The sequence below is a fragment of the Gracilinanus agilis genome, chromosome 3 (genome assembly GCF_016433145.1).
Source record: "Gracilinanus agilis isolate LMUSP501 chromosome 3, AgileGrace, whole genome shotgun sequence".
Taxonomy (NCBI): domain Eukaryota; kingdom Metazoa; phylum Chordata; class Mammalia; order Didelphimorphia; family Didelphidae; genus Gracilinanus; species Gracilinanus agilis.
The window spans coordinates 550,137,281-550,151,990 of NC_058132.1; positions in this window are offsets into that span (position 1 = coordinate 550,137,281).

Below are 14,710 nucleotides of genomic sequence, written 5' to 3' on the forward strand. Positions count from 1 at the left end.
TGTGTGTGTGTGTGTGTGTGTGTGTGTGTGTGTGTGTGTGTGTGTGTAGTATGACCATTTCTGATCCCCTGTCTTTTCCACTGAGGACACATAAAAAAATTGGAGTCAATTGGATATGGAGAAATTGAGGCCAGTCAGTTATGCATTCACCCCCTTCAGCTTGGGTCTGGCTTTTATAAAGTATAGCTAGAAGCAGTGTACTTGTTTTTCATCTCTGAAATCCATTTTCTCCTTGAAAGCATTGCTCATACAAGATGACAGCATGAAAGTCTCCTAAGAAAAGGAACAAACAATAGGTGAAATAAATCTGGACTCTTATGCAGACCTTTTGGTATCCTCCCACATGACATTGTCATCATTAGACAGAGACAGGTAGTTTGTCTCATACTAATGTCAGCTGTTTATCCATATAACATGGAGAGTCAGTCTTATCAGTCTTATACAATTTTGTTATCAGGAAAAGTAAGACAATCTAGAAGAGTGGTGGTGAACCTAAGGCATGGGTGCCAAAGAAGGCACACAAAGTAATCTCTGTTCGGCTGCCCGCCTCAGTTCATTACTAAAAAGACAGAGTGACTTAGGAAGAGTTGCTCCCCTCCCTCTCTCCACTGTTCCTGATGACATTTTTTCACATCCCCCACCCCTCTGCCCAGCATTTCAATGGGAGCACACAGTGGTTAAGGTGGGTGGTTCATAAACAGCAGAGCTGGAGGGGAGCAGAGTTCTTAGACCAATCCCTTCCCCCTCTCTACGTTCCTTGAGGACATTCCTCTCTTCACCAGCCACTCCACCCAGCAGCCCAATGAGAGCTGTAGTATAGAGAGAGGGGTTATATAGTTTTTTCAAGCTTTGGCTGAGTTCCAAAAGCATTTAGGAGTTTGGAATCTTGAGGAAAAGACAGTTGATTAGGGTCTCCCGTGGAGAGAGGTTGTCTGATCAGCCGAGCTGTCTCCTTACCTAGCTGTAGTATTGAAATTTAGCCTAGCTTTGATATATTTACTTAAGAAATTATTATTTTGGATAAACCCTTTATATCTTCCTTCCCTAATATTATTTCCTACCTTCCCTCCCTTTCCTTATAGATCTGTGGAATTAATAAGGAGAATAATTAGAGAGGAGTTCAAAATCTGTGAAGGGTTAATTGTTATTTGACAATATTAGATATAGAGAAACTAGTCAATCATCATTTATTCCCTTTAGATAGCAATAGCATTTTGTAAGCTGAGTTAAAGGCTGGTCCTTACTCAGACTCCATCTCTGCCTCCCTTCCCCCACCAGAAGTTCCTGAGACAACTGTTAGGGCTTTCCGTTGATCCACTTTCCTGACAAATCATCCTTTAAAGATAATAAACCCTTTTGTGTTTTCAACAGACCTATTAGTATAATTTGTCTGTTAGTTATTAAGAGAGGGAAGAAGAGGGAAAGAACCAACATACTCTGGGCTTGAAGGGAAGCCGAGGTATCCATCTTGAAGGAAGGTGTAACTTCAAAACAAGTCCCTTCCTGTGAAATTAACTAAACCCTGTTTGTTAATTTTAGTTTAGTCTATTTCCCTCAGCTTGTGTTTGAGTCTAAGTCCCAGTCTGTAAAGCCTGCTGTTTGTCTGTTTAGTTTAATTTCTCCTCTCCCTGAAGATCTCTGTTTCCCTACTGTGTTATACTCCTGACTTCAGCCCTATTATATCCTGAATCTCCTTAATCCCAGCCTACCTGTAACCTAGATTACCCACTTAGCAAGTCTCTGACAACCTCCTTTCAAATTCCCTTATCCCACACACCTTTCCTCAAGTTATCCTCATAACAGAGCTCTTCCTCTCTCCCCTGTGTAGGGTAAGTGGGGAGCAAGGAGAGCCTGGCACTTAGTTGGAGAGGATGGGCACAGGCTGTGGTCTCTAGGGAAGACAAGCATGGTACTCAATGTGAAGGTTGAGGTGGGGATAGGGCCCAGCACTCCATCTCTAAAAGTTTGTTATCACTGATCTAGACTATATTCAATGAGCTCATAAAGGAGTTTGTCCTGGTGTCAGTGTCATCATTTATTTACATTATAATCATTAAATCAACAGATGGCAATATAGGTGAGATTGTTTATATATGTAAATTTAAAAATAATACACAAAATCAAAAGTTAATGTAATGAAATTATAAAGATCATGGACGACTTCAATGAAGAAATAGGAAAAAGGAAACTCCAAGCCATCTCTTTCAGAAGGTGTGTAGTCTAGTGGAATTACACATTGCACATGTTTTCCTAACTTTTCAATATGTCAATCAAGTGTACTATTTTATTTCTTCTCAAAAATATCATTTATTATATCAAATGGCTCTCAGGGAAGGGGAATTTGAGAAAACTGATGAAAAATAGAAAACATCAATAAAAACTTATTTTTGAAAAGTATTATATAGATGTTAACTATACTTTCAATGAAATATCTAAGATGCATCATGAATAGAATAAATTAATTATATAATTTAAGTTAATAAAAAATGAATTAATATGTCATAAGACCAATATTCAAATGACAAGAATTTGTTATAATTGACTACAAATCACAATCAGGTTCAAAATGTGGGATATTTTTTCTTTTATAAAACTCAACTATAATAAGATTTAGTTTGCATTATTTAGGTTAATTGTTTCAATTTTCCACTTTATTTATTATGTGTAGACAGAGTTTTCATGATAGATTTCAAATTAGAAGTTAGTCTCTATCTTCCCAGAAGAAAGATTTGAAGGAAATAGAGTGTAGCAGACATGATTTAGTTTAGGTCAGGATTTCAAATAAATAGAAAACAATTACCTCTCTACCTGTGCCAGTGTGACTAGAAGGGAAAGGAACTGTCTGTGATATCTCTTTCATGCCAGCTTTATACATCTAGGAAGTTCCTTCACGCAAAAAAATAGATGGGAGCACAAATATGAACGATGTTTCCAATTGGTTTTCTTCTTATTAAATTTTTTTTGAGATCATAGATCCCAAATTTAGCCCATTTTTTATTCCCTTTAATTTTTTATGAAGAAAAATACTGTAGAATTTTGGTAGGATTTTCTGTTTAGAAGGAGAGATAAAACCTGAGATATTCCTATATATTGTGAACAAAACCTACTTCTTTAGCTTGCATCATTTAGGGAAACTCTCATTTTTTGACTGATATGTCTACACTAACCTATATGTTAGGTCTGTTATCCTTTGAAATTTATAGATTTCTTTAAAAAATGTCTCATCATAATAACTACAACCTTCTAAAGCAGGTGCTATTATTATTATTCCCATTTTACATATTTGGAAACTGAGATTCAGAGAAGTTAAGAACATAGCCTATGGTGATAACATCAATGTAAAAGACAGGATTTGGAATGGTAATTTGATTCCAAGTCAAGTCTACTGTCTACTATGTCATGTTGCTTTTCTTTGGAAGAAAAATTGGCTCCTTTAGACCTTAAAAAATTAGCTTCCTTTAAAATGTTACTTGTTTCAGCTGGCTTAAAGCCTTAAAAGGTTAATGCTGCTATCCTTGGTACTAAACAAAGCCAACTCTAACTTAGAATTCAGGATACAATGGCTTACTCTGTAATATACCAATAGTCATATTTTAGATAGCTAGTGGTATAACATTTCAATAAACATCCTCCTTAAATTTACAACTCTCCAAAGTTATTTTTTTCATTGCTAATAGGATAGATTTTCCTATCTCCAGGGTTATTCATCCCATATGAGCAATGCTTTCAAGGTGAATAGATTTCAGCCTGGGAGAACAAATGTGTTGCTACTAGAAATGGCTTATAAATGTTGTCTGGTCCCCTGTCACTAGCCTAAGAGCTAAGTTATAAATAAAATGACACCTGATAAGTAGAAACACTTCTGTGCTATTACATGGACAGCAGCCATAAGGGGAGTTCAAGAATCTGTGAAGTCTGAGAGCCTCTAAATCATTGTAAGCATTTAAAGAAGAATAACAAAATAAAGAGTTGTATACATTTATTTTCAACACAAATTAAAATAAACTTGATAGAGGACAGAATGATACTATTTGGGGAAATCTGAACAATCTGAAGTGTACTTAAATAAGTGCAGCTTACTTTGCACATTTAGAGTGAAGTCTACAACAGAAAATTCATTATTACTATTATTTTACTTAGAAGGAAATGGTAAAGGTTTGTATTAATAACCAGAGATATATCCATTTAACAAAAATGGAAAGGAAAAAAAGGAGGAAAAAGTGACTGTAAAAGTTGACAGTCAAAGTACTGTCAATAGGTAGAGAGAAAATGGCATAATGGTAGAAATGATTTTTTTTCTTCTGTAGGCTTAAAGATAGCAAGATGTGATTTTTAATACTATTTTTGAAATTTACTAGGAGCAAATTACTGAAACTTTGTGTGCCTTAAAAAAGTTCTTAAGGCCTATCCACTTATTAATACATATGTTATATGTGGTAGGAGGTAGATTTGGCAGAGACCGAAATCTGAGGAAATAATTGATCCTTCTCATATCTGGGTTTTGCTATTTCATTCTAGACCCAGAGGTCAGAGCTACAAAGGGATAGCATTGGAGAGAAGTGCACTTTGGATCAATGTAAGGATTACCTTTTTCACACTCAGACCTGTCCAAAAATTGAATATGGTCCCTTAAAAGAGAATGATTTCCAATTCATTAGATTTCCTCAATCACAAACTGGATAAATATTTCTTGGAGTGTTATAGAAAGGATTCATGTTCAAATATGGGCCAGATTAGATGACTTTAAGATACTTTCTAACTTTGAGATTCTCTGAAATAGTATTGGAAAAATAACTAGCGCTATATACTAAGTATTCATTTATATAATAATTGAGGGATTGAAATGTGCTTATATGGGATCTGGTGTTCTATAGACATATAATCAGATGCAGAGGTCACTGATAGCCAAATATAACCCAGACATTTTGTTCTCAGCATTAGTTATCAAAAAACAGACTGTGAAATGATTGTAACTTATTTCTGAGGTTCCTGACATTGAAAGGGTTGTGGAAAGCAAGTATTTCATGATTGAGGACCCCTGAAGAAAGACAATGACAACTAATGTATTAAAGGAAGAAAATAAATGGTCTTCTAGGTAAGCTAAGCTAAGTAACTTTTTTAACCTATAAAATTATAAGAAAATGACTTGTTTTTTAATTCACTGATAACATAAAAAGTTAGAGTAATTGCTACATGAAGTACATTCATATTCCAGTCACTAAAATGTAGTTGGTATGTAATATAGTTGGAAAATACCTGGACTGATTTCAGGATAGAGTTTTAAGTTCTGACTTTGGCACCTTCTGACTTTGAGTAAATCATTTCTTTTTTCTGAGACTCAATTTCTTCATGTGTAAAATGACCTTTAATGTTCTCTTGAGCTCTGTCATTCCAGGATTCTATTTTAGTATCCTTTAAACAATGAAAAAAGAGACATTCTAAAATGGTTATAACACATTTGGGAAAAAAGTAGTGATTACAGCATAGCCTAGTTATAGGCCATCCTAGACCCAGCAGTAAAGAAACAATGTAATAGCAAATAAAAGGTTTAAGTATAATACATGCTCCCCATTAAAGATCTTCTGTTCTAAGGATCTTACATATGAGTATTTTATAAACCCATATTCATCTAGACCATTGATGGGCAAACCTTTTAAAGAGGGGACCAAAGGAAAGGAAATGCTCATCTGTCAGGCTGTATTTAAGGCAACTCTTTCAAAGTTTCATTGTATTCGTCAAATTAGGAATAATGTCCAGTGGCAGGATAGAACATTTCAGGGCCCCCTCCCCCGTCATCTGGCCCAGGCTGTAGTTTGCCCATCACTGATCTAGACTATTATTCCTTAATCAGAAAATTGCGACAATTAAAAATGAGCATTTTTTCTAATTACTATTTTTATGCATTATTCTTTTAAATGAAAGAACTACATATATTAGTAAATAATGCCATCTTAAATTTAAATGCTGTAAGATATACTTGAAGGGCATTAAGAAGGAAGATAGTAAAATGTTTATTGAAATAAAGAAATGATTGAAATACTTTTAAAAACACATAGAAATGTTAATATTCATGTAAATTAACTATCTCTTTATTAATATAATTAATAATACATTTGTTAGACCTTTAAAGGTAGTAAAGTAGAATTAATACTATGTCTGGAGTCAAAGGAATTGCTTTTAATATGTGTTGCCATACCAGTTACTTATAATATTCAAACTATAGAGAATGAGAGTCCTAAAAAGAGAAATTAAAATCTTGTGGGAATAAGATGAGTTTTACATCATATTATCTACCCTGTTATTTGCCTGCTACTGAAATTGTCTCAAGAATACTTTTACTGAATTTACAAAAGATTTATTCCAACAATTCAGACTTATGGGGAAGAAAATATAAAATTGAAAGGAAATGTGCCAGAGGACAAGGCTTCTGGCTAAATGATGTAAAAATCCAGAAAGTGATTCAAATTGGAAATAAGGCAGTAATTAATTTTTTTGTACATTAGTTACTAGAAAATTAAGTATTAAATAAAATACATGTCCAAGATCATTATGAAATAGAATTTAATGAAAAAAGAAAAGAATGAGATAGGATAATAATAATTAACTTTGACATATCATTTTAAATTTTATGAACATTTAAAATAAATTTTTGTTTTGCATAGATTAAGTTATATGTACTACATTATAATCCTGTTATCTAGCCAATGTTCATATTTTTGAAGAACTGATTCTGTTTTGAAGAATCAATCTGACATTGTTTTATTATTTTTTTTTTTTAGTAAGAGCTTCCAAAAGAAGTATTTCAAATAATCTTAGTGTTGTTTTAGTACTATAAAGTCTTCTCCTCCCCGCCAAGTTAGAGAAAAGCTCTACTTTAAAAAATGTTCTTAAATTAAAAAAAATGGAGATGGTACAAAGTTAGTTGTTGGAGGAACAAACAAACTTAGGAGATCAATGAGGGGCATATATGGTGCTAAATGAATCAACGATACTTGGGTAATAGGAGGTTTTTGGAGTAGTTTGAGAAAGGTAAAATATAATAGATATTTGAATACAATTTTAGAAAATGCTTTCATTGTTCTTAAAAAATTGACCCATGAAAAATAAAAAAAATCACCTTTTTATAATTAAAAAAATTTTTTTCATGTTACCCAGATCTGGTCTACCCATAGTTAAAACTTATACAGAACTTTAAGAATGTCAAAGAATTTTCCATGTATCATCTTTAATTCTCACAAGCAAATATTTGGTGTTAATATTGCTATTATCTTCATTTAATAGATGAGGAAATATGGAGACAGAGAGATTAAGTAACTTTCTCAGCATCACCTAACTAATGTCTCAGTAAGGACTGAAACTTATTTCCCTGACTCCAAATCTAGTGTTTTAGCCAATATGCCATGCTTCCTTCCCTTAATCTTAAAAAAAAATTTCTATAGAATCAAAACAAGGCAAAATAGCCCTCAGTTGCCAATTTCACAATATTTTCATTTAAAAATGAAGAGACAGAAGTTGAAAGAAGTTAAATGATTAATCTATTCACACAACCGGTAATTGTCAGAAATGGAATATGAAAACAGGTCTTTCTCACTCCAATTTTGATAATTTACTCATTAAGTATTTTATATTAAAACAGAAACTCTGTAGTACTCTGTAAAAAAGAACTAATGGTTTAGGTTCTAAGTTGTTAGGGATAAGAGTTTGAGGTGAGAGAGGAACTGGAAAAAGCTTTGCACATATAGTGGTAAATGGGAATCAATGCGGTAAAGTAAATGAGAAAGGAAGATACACTAGATGCATGTTAATGACATGGAAGAGGCAATAGACATGATTAGAATATCAGATATAATTTCAAAAAATATATTCAAAAATATCAGCTATAATTTCAAAAAAATAAATAAAAAGGGTCAGTTACATGATACCTATTCCTCATTAGTCCAAAATGTGCCTCTAATTCTGTATGAATTCATACTGGTCAATAGGACATCAGGGTAAGACATTAAGTACATATAAATCAGTACAAACCAAGCTCAGTGATTGTGGGGAAAACAAAAACAATTTAAAGTAGGCAGTAACAGTGATAGTATCTCTGACCTTTATAATGTAAGAGCAATGTGTGACATGAATATGCATAATTTTAAATAAAAACTAATTTCCCTGAATTGTGTGTGTGTGTATAATCTCAAGTGAATCATTCTCAACCCTAAACTAAGAATCAATTGATTTTCTAGAATTAAATCATGACATAAAGCTCAGCAAATTCAATAAACATCTATCGAGTTTCTGCCTTTAGCATTCAAAGTACCACAAAAATTAAATTCCTACTGTTTTAAAAAATAGCATCCACAATCACAATTCCCCTCAAATCAAGGCTAATTTCCTTTCCTTCACTAATCATGTTTCTTGAATAGTTCCTTTATATACTACAATTGTATTTAAAAAATCAGCAACAAAAATTTGACATATTCATTTCAATCATTACCATTTCTTGTTGTACAGTATCTCTCCAAAAGGCACCAGTATGACTTCTTTGTCTTGGAAGAGCTTTTCTTCCTACCTGCTTGTAAGTAAAGAACAATACCAATGTTGTTAAAATGTATGCAATTACTAGCAAGAAACAAAAATGTATTCAAAGGGAAATGAAAAGTGAAAGATGAAGAAATGGAAAAAGCTCCTTTTCAAGTAAAAGAAAAAAATCTAATAATTATAAAGGACACTTCCAATAGCTCAATTAAATGTTTTATAATGAATACATTTGCATAAATATACACACATATACATTAACCCTGATATACTAGGAATACAAATATATATTTAATATAATTTTAGAGCAATGAAAACTTACTATTGTTTATAATAAATTTGAGGGGAGAATTTGAAAAACAATTGTATTTATTTTGAACTTGATGTATGACTTCATCAATATAGCTTTCCATGAGGGATTCAATCTATCAAAGAATATAGGAAGCTTTCTTGCAATAGTCTGTGAGTATCCTAGAGCACTAGAAAGTTGTAATTGGTCCTGTTTCACACAGCTAACTTTTGTCAGAGGCAGAAGCTGAATTCAAGATTTCTTCTCTAAGAAATCTGTATTCTAATCACTATTCCCTGCTTCCTCTATATTAGACATATAAATATTAAGATTTCAAAATATCTAAGAAAAAAGTCCAAAGGATCACATTTTATAACTGGTACAATTGTTGGAAATCACATTGATTTTTTATCATTTGATCTTACTTGAAGTAAAAATTCATATATTTAAATACATTGCATATTTAAATGAAAATTCATCCATAATTGACTACTTTTAATATTAGGTAACCAGAATAAATTCAATGATTTTTAAAGGCTTAGTTCTCCTTAATTAATATTGTGAACAAAGATTGTACCATTATGAAATATATAGCATTTTTTTCAGGCACATGGATGAGAATTGGAGCCCTATAACTTGTGAATTCCAAAAAGATGAAAGAGAATAACTTGTCAGAGTTTGAGAACCTAGTGTTACAAGTGGCCTGAAGCAAAAAGTGACAACTATTTTTTCCCCTGCACACCCTCAAATAATCTTCTGATGTCTCTTGTTTTCATTGGGCATTAAATCCATCTAATCCTCTGTAGATAATCTTGTGAGTGCACAATATTTTGGTTATTCCCCCTCATGTATATAAGTCATAAATAATATTGGACTTTGTCACTAATTTCTGTTAGCTCAATAATTTCTTTTCATTTTAAAAACCTCTTTTCTCAAAAGAAATTTAACCTGCCATTGATGAACTCCCCAAGAGAAAGAAAAATTCCCAGAGCCAGATGGATTCACAAGTTAATTCTACCAAACATCCAAGAAACAAATAATCCCAATACCAAATAAACTATTAAGAAAAATAGGTAAAGATGAAATTCTACGAAATTGATTAACGGAGCAAATCTGATGCTGATACATCAACTAGGAAGAGCAAAATCAGAGAAAGAAAAAATAGATGGCCATTTTCCTAATGAATATTGAAAAACAAAAGACTAGCAATATATCAAGAGGGAAGTTCACTTTTACCAAGTGGGATAAATAGCAGGAATATAGAGATACTTCAGTATTAGGGAAATTATCAGCAATTGAACATATCAATAATAAGCAACACAAAACACAAAATTTTCTTGATAGATGCAGAAAAAAAATCACTTTTTTCAAAATACAACAACCATTCCTAAAAACAACAGAATATAGAAAAAAATGAAGTTTATTTTCAAAATGTAAAGTAGTATTTATCTAAAAACATTATCTGTAATGGGTACAAGCTAGAATTCCTCTGAATAAGTTCAGAGGTGAAGTAAAGACACCTATTATCATGACTAGTCAATATTATGACAGATATCCTAGCAACATCAGTAAGAGAAGACATAGAAAGGAATTATAATAGGCAATGAAGAAATAAAGTTATTACTCTTTGCAGATCATCTAATGATATACTTAGAAACTCCTAGAGAATCAACTAAAATTAGTTAAAATAATTAACTTTAGCAAAGTTATAGGATATAAACTAAACCCACCAAAGTCATCAGCATTTTTATATATTACCAATACATCCAGAGCAAGAGATAGAAAAAGAAATTAATTTTAAATACATGGTAGATAATATAAAATACTTAGAAGCCTGTCTTCCAAGAAATATATGAGAACATTTTTCATAAAAATAAAGTGAGATCCAAATAATTGGAAAAATAGTAATTTCTCATAAGCAGGCAAGCCAATAGAATAAAAATAACAATCTTACATAATTAAGCTACTTATTAAGTGCCATACCAATCAAACTGTCCAGAAATTACCTTGAAGAGCTGGAAAAGTTAGAATAAAATTCCTTTGTGGGAACAAAAGGTCAAGAATATTATGGGAATCAATGAAAAAATATGAAGGAAGATGGCCTAAAAGTATTAGACTTCAAACTCTATTACAAGACAGCCAAGAAACAGAGTGGTGGATTGATTGAATAGATTAGTACACAATTCCTAGTAATAGATGATCCTTGTAATTTAATGTTTGATAAATCAAAAAAATTTCAAACTTCTTGTACAAGAACTCAGTATTCAATGAAAACTGTTGAAAAAAACTAGAAAACAGTTTGGGAGAACCTTGGGATAGACCAGCATGTTATAATATCATGTCAGTAATTTAGTGCCAAGATGGGTAAATGATTTAGACATAAAGAGTAATGCCATAAACAAACGGAAGAGCATAGAATAGTTCACCTATCATATCTTGCAAAAGGGAGTAATTTATGGCCAAAAAGAAATAGAAAGCCTTATAGGATATAAAATTGATAATTTTTATTATATTTAGTTAAAAAATTTTATACAAAGCCAGTGCAAACAATAGTAGAAGGCAAACATAAAGTGTTTCAGCTTTATACCAAATATCTGAGAAAGGCCTCATTTCCCAAATGTATAGAGAACTGTGATAAATGTATAAGTATATGTCATTCTCCATTTGATAATTGATCAAAGGATATAAATAGTCAGTTTTCAGATGAAGAAATCAAAGGTGATATGAAAAAATGTTCTATATTAGAGATGAGTTTATGTGATTAGAGAAATAAAAGTCAAAACTCTAATTTTAACACTTCACAACTATCAGATTGCCCTATATGACAGAAAAGGAAAATGATTAATGTTGAAGTTGATGTGGAAAAATTGGGACACTAATACAATGCTGGTAGAATTGTGATCTGACCTAACCATTTTGGAGAGCAATAAGGAATTATGCTCAAAGAGCTCTAAAACTGTGCATATATGCCCTTCGATCCAGCAATAGCACTTTTAAGTCTGTATTTCAGAGATTAAAAAAAAAAGAAAAAATTATCATAGCTCTTTTTCCAGTAGCAAAGAATTAGAAATTGAGAGAATATCCATTAATTGAGTAATGGCTGAACAAGTTGTGGCATATGCTTGTAATGGAATACTGTTGTGCTATAAGAAATGTTTGGAGAGACAAAGGGACAGACGGAAAGAGATAGAGACAAATAGAGACAAAGAGAAGTTATCTTTTTTCATGGAACTTATGGTCTAGTGTCCTTTGAGATGTAGGAGATAAGGGTATTGTAACAATTACTAGAATATCAAGAAGAATTGGGAAGTAGGACAAAACCATTACAGAGTGTTGAAAGTATTTAAAAAATGGCTTAACTTTATGCATAGGATGACAGTGACACTAGGCTTTGAAAAAGGAGAATTAGGAAGTGGAAGTATGGTGTGGATGAGACAGGAAGAAAGAGAAAGAAAGGCCCTTTCACATTAGGGAAAAAATAGCTAAGACATGAAGAGAATGTTCAAGGAAGAGTCATGACAAGAATTTTCCTGGACTATAGTTATAAAACATAGTACTTGTATATTAAGCCAACATGTATTTAACATTTATTTAAATTTTTAAAAATAAGAGCCACAAATGATTTGCTAAATGGTCTAAGGTTATGAATAGGGTCAAGGAAGAAAACCTAGGCAATCAATAACCATATAAAACATGCAAAAAATTTTTAAATACAGAGAAATTCAAAATAAAGCAATTCTGACATGTCTAATATTGACAAAGATGATGAAGAAAGAAAAGAACAAACATTTGATGGGATATAAGGGAATAAACATATTGTTGTATTCTTGATGGAGCTGTAAAATAGGCTCAACATTTTGGAAAATAATTTGGAATTATACACATGCACATGCATACAGACACAAAAATTACTAAACTATACCTGTACCTCAGAAGTCAAAGAAAGAGTAAATGGTCTCATATATTCAACAAATGTTTATAACAAATTCTTTTTGTGGAGGCAAGCAAATAAAATAAAATAAAAACACCTTGATTGAAAGAGATGCATTGAAATTGAAAATAGCTAAGCAAATTGAATGTATAGAATGTGAAGAAATACTGTTTTGCTGTAATAGATGAAGAAACAAATGTTTCAAAAAACACATGGAAAGAGAAAGACTTGTATGAACTAGTCATATTTTTATAGTTCAAATATTCATATTCATATCAATTCATATATTACAATATCTGTATTATTAAAATGAAAAATAATTCTGAACAAATCAATGGTCCCTCATGATTCCAGAAAAGCACAAGAGAACATAGCCCATAATGAGGGAGATAGATGATGAGCTAGTATACAGAATAAAAGATGGATTTTGGGATACAATCAATAAGGGACTAAGTTTTTTTCTTGATTATGCTTATTTTAGAGTTTTCCATTATCCTTTTCCTAACCTCCCTCTCTTCATTCCTTAATTCCTCCCTTCCTTTTTAATTCTTTCCTTCCCTCTTATTCCTTTCTTCCTAATGAGTGGGAAATTATGGGAAGGGGAAAATTAATATTTGATAATAATAAAACAATAATGTGTTGCTTTTAAAAATATATTAAATATTGATTTGGATCAAATTGTGAAGGACTTTTAAAGGTCATAGTAGGGAATCTAGATTTTATTCCATCAGCATTGGGAAGCAATAGGTTTTTGAATTAGGGTCTCTTTGGGGAAAAGGAAAGGATAAGGATTAGTAACAGTATCAGAGCTATGCTTTAGGAAGATTAAGTTGGCAGCAATGTGCAAGCTGGATTAGAGAGTATATCAAAACTGTTTCACAATGAAACTACGGTGACTTAAGCAGAGAAAGGAGGGAGGGAAGTGAGTCACATTCACCCACTAAAGACATAGGAACTATAGCCATGCCAAAGAAAAATCCATCAAATTGAAAATTTTGGAACCCCCCCCCCAAATCAATTAATCTCTTCTGTACTTTGGTAATCTTTTGATCATTTAGTTTTCTTGGAACTTGAGTAGCACTAGGGTATAATTGAAAAGCAGGTCTTCTTGTTACGGTTACTGAGTTCAAATCCTATCTCTGACAGTACAGCATAAGTGACTCACTCTTGGAACTTAACTTTTGCTCCCTTACAATTCATTCGACTCTGTTTCTCAAAGAGAAGAAAGAATGTATCCGAGCATGCTTAGAGAAGCACATTCCTTTGTCTGCACTCAAAATGGAGATGCTGAAGTCCTAATGACAGTGCTGAAAATGAGAAAAGGTTGCATGCGAGAAATAAATGTTGAAATGACCAAATATAGAATCTGCCTTAAGATGAGAGAAAAGAAGATAGTAAGAACAGTCAAGTATGACTAGAAAATTCTGAGCTTCCTAATGGGAGAATTAAGGAATAAACACACAAGAGTAGTTTTTGGTTAGGAGGATAATTAATTTAGATATGGAGAAGCAACATATGAGGTGTGAAATGAATATTTAGTGGGCAATGTCTTATCTAAAAAGTAAATTTTCTAAACAGATGTGAAAATATGGGTAGCTAAAGAGAAATCGTGAAAGCAAAAGAGATCCCAATGAAGACTGTAGAGAAAGGTTTGGGATAGAAGTCCAAGAGAGTGCCAGCATCTACAGAAAGGAAAGAAGAGTAATCCAAGAGGAAGACAGGAGCCAGGAAAGTGGAAAGTGGAGCCAGTAAAGGAAATAAATGAGTATAAGTGGTAAAGATAAGAAGAAATCTAGAAAAGGGAACTATGGAAAGTAAGACATGAGAGAGTTTTCAGAATGTAGGAATGATGAATTTCAAGTGTACTAGACAAGTCAAGGTGTATGAGGAATGAGAATGTGAATATTTTTTACAGAGTATAGAGACATTGGGGCTTGGTGAAAAGATAGTCATCCTTAAAGCTTAAA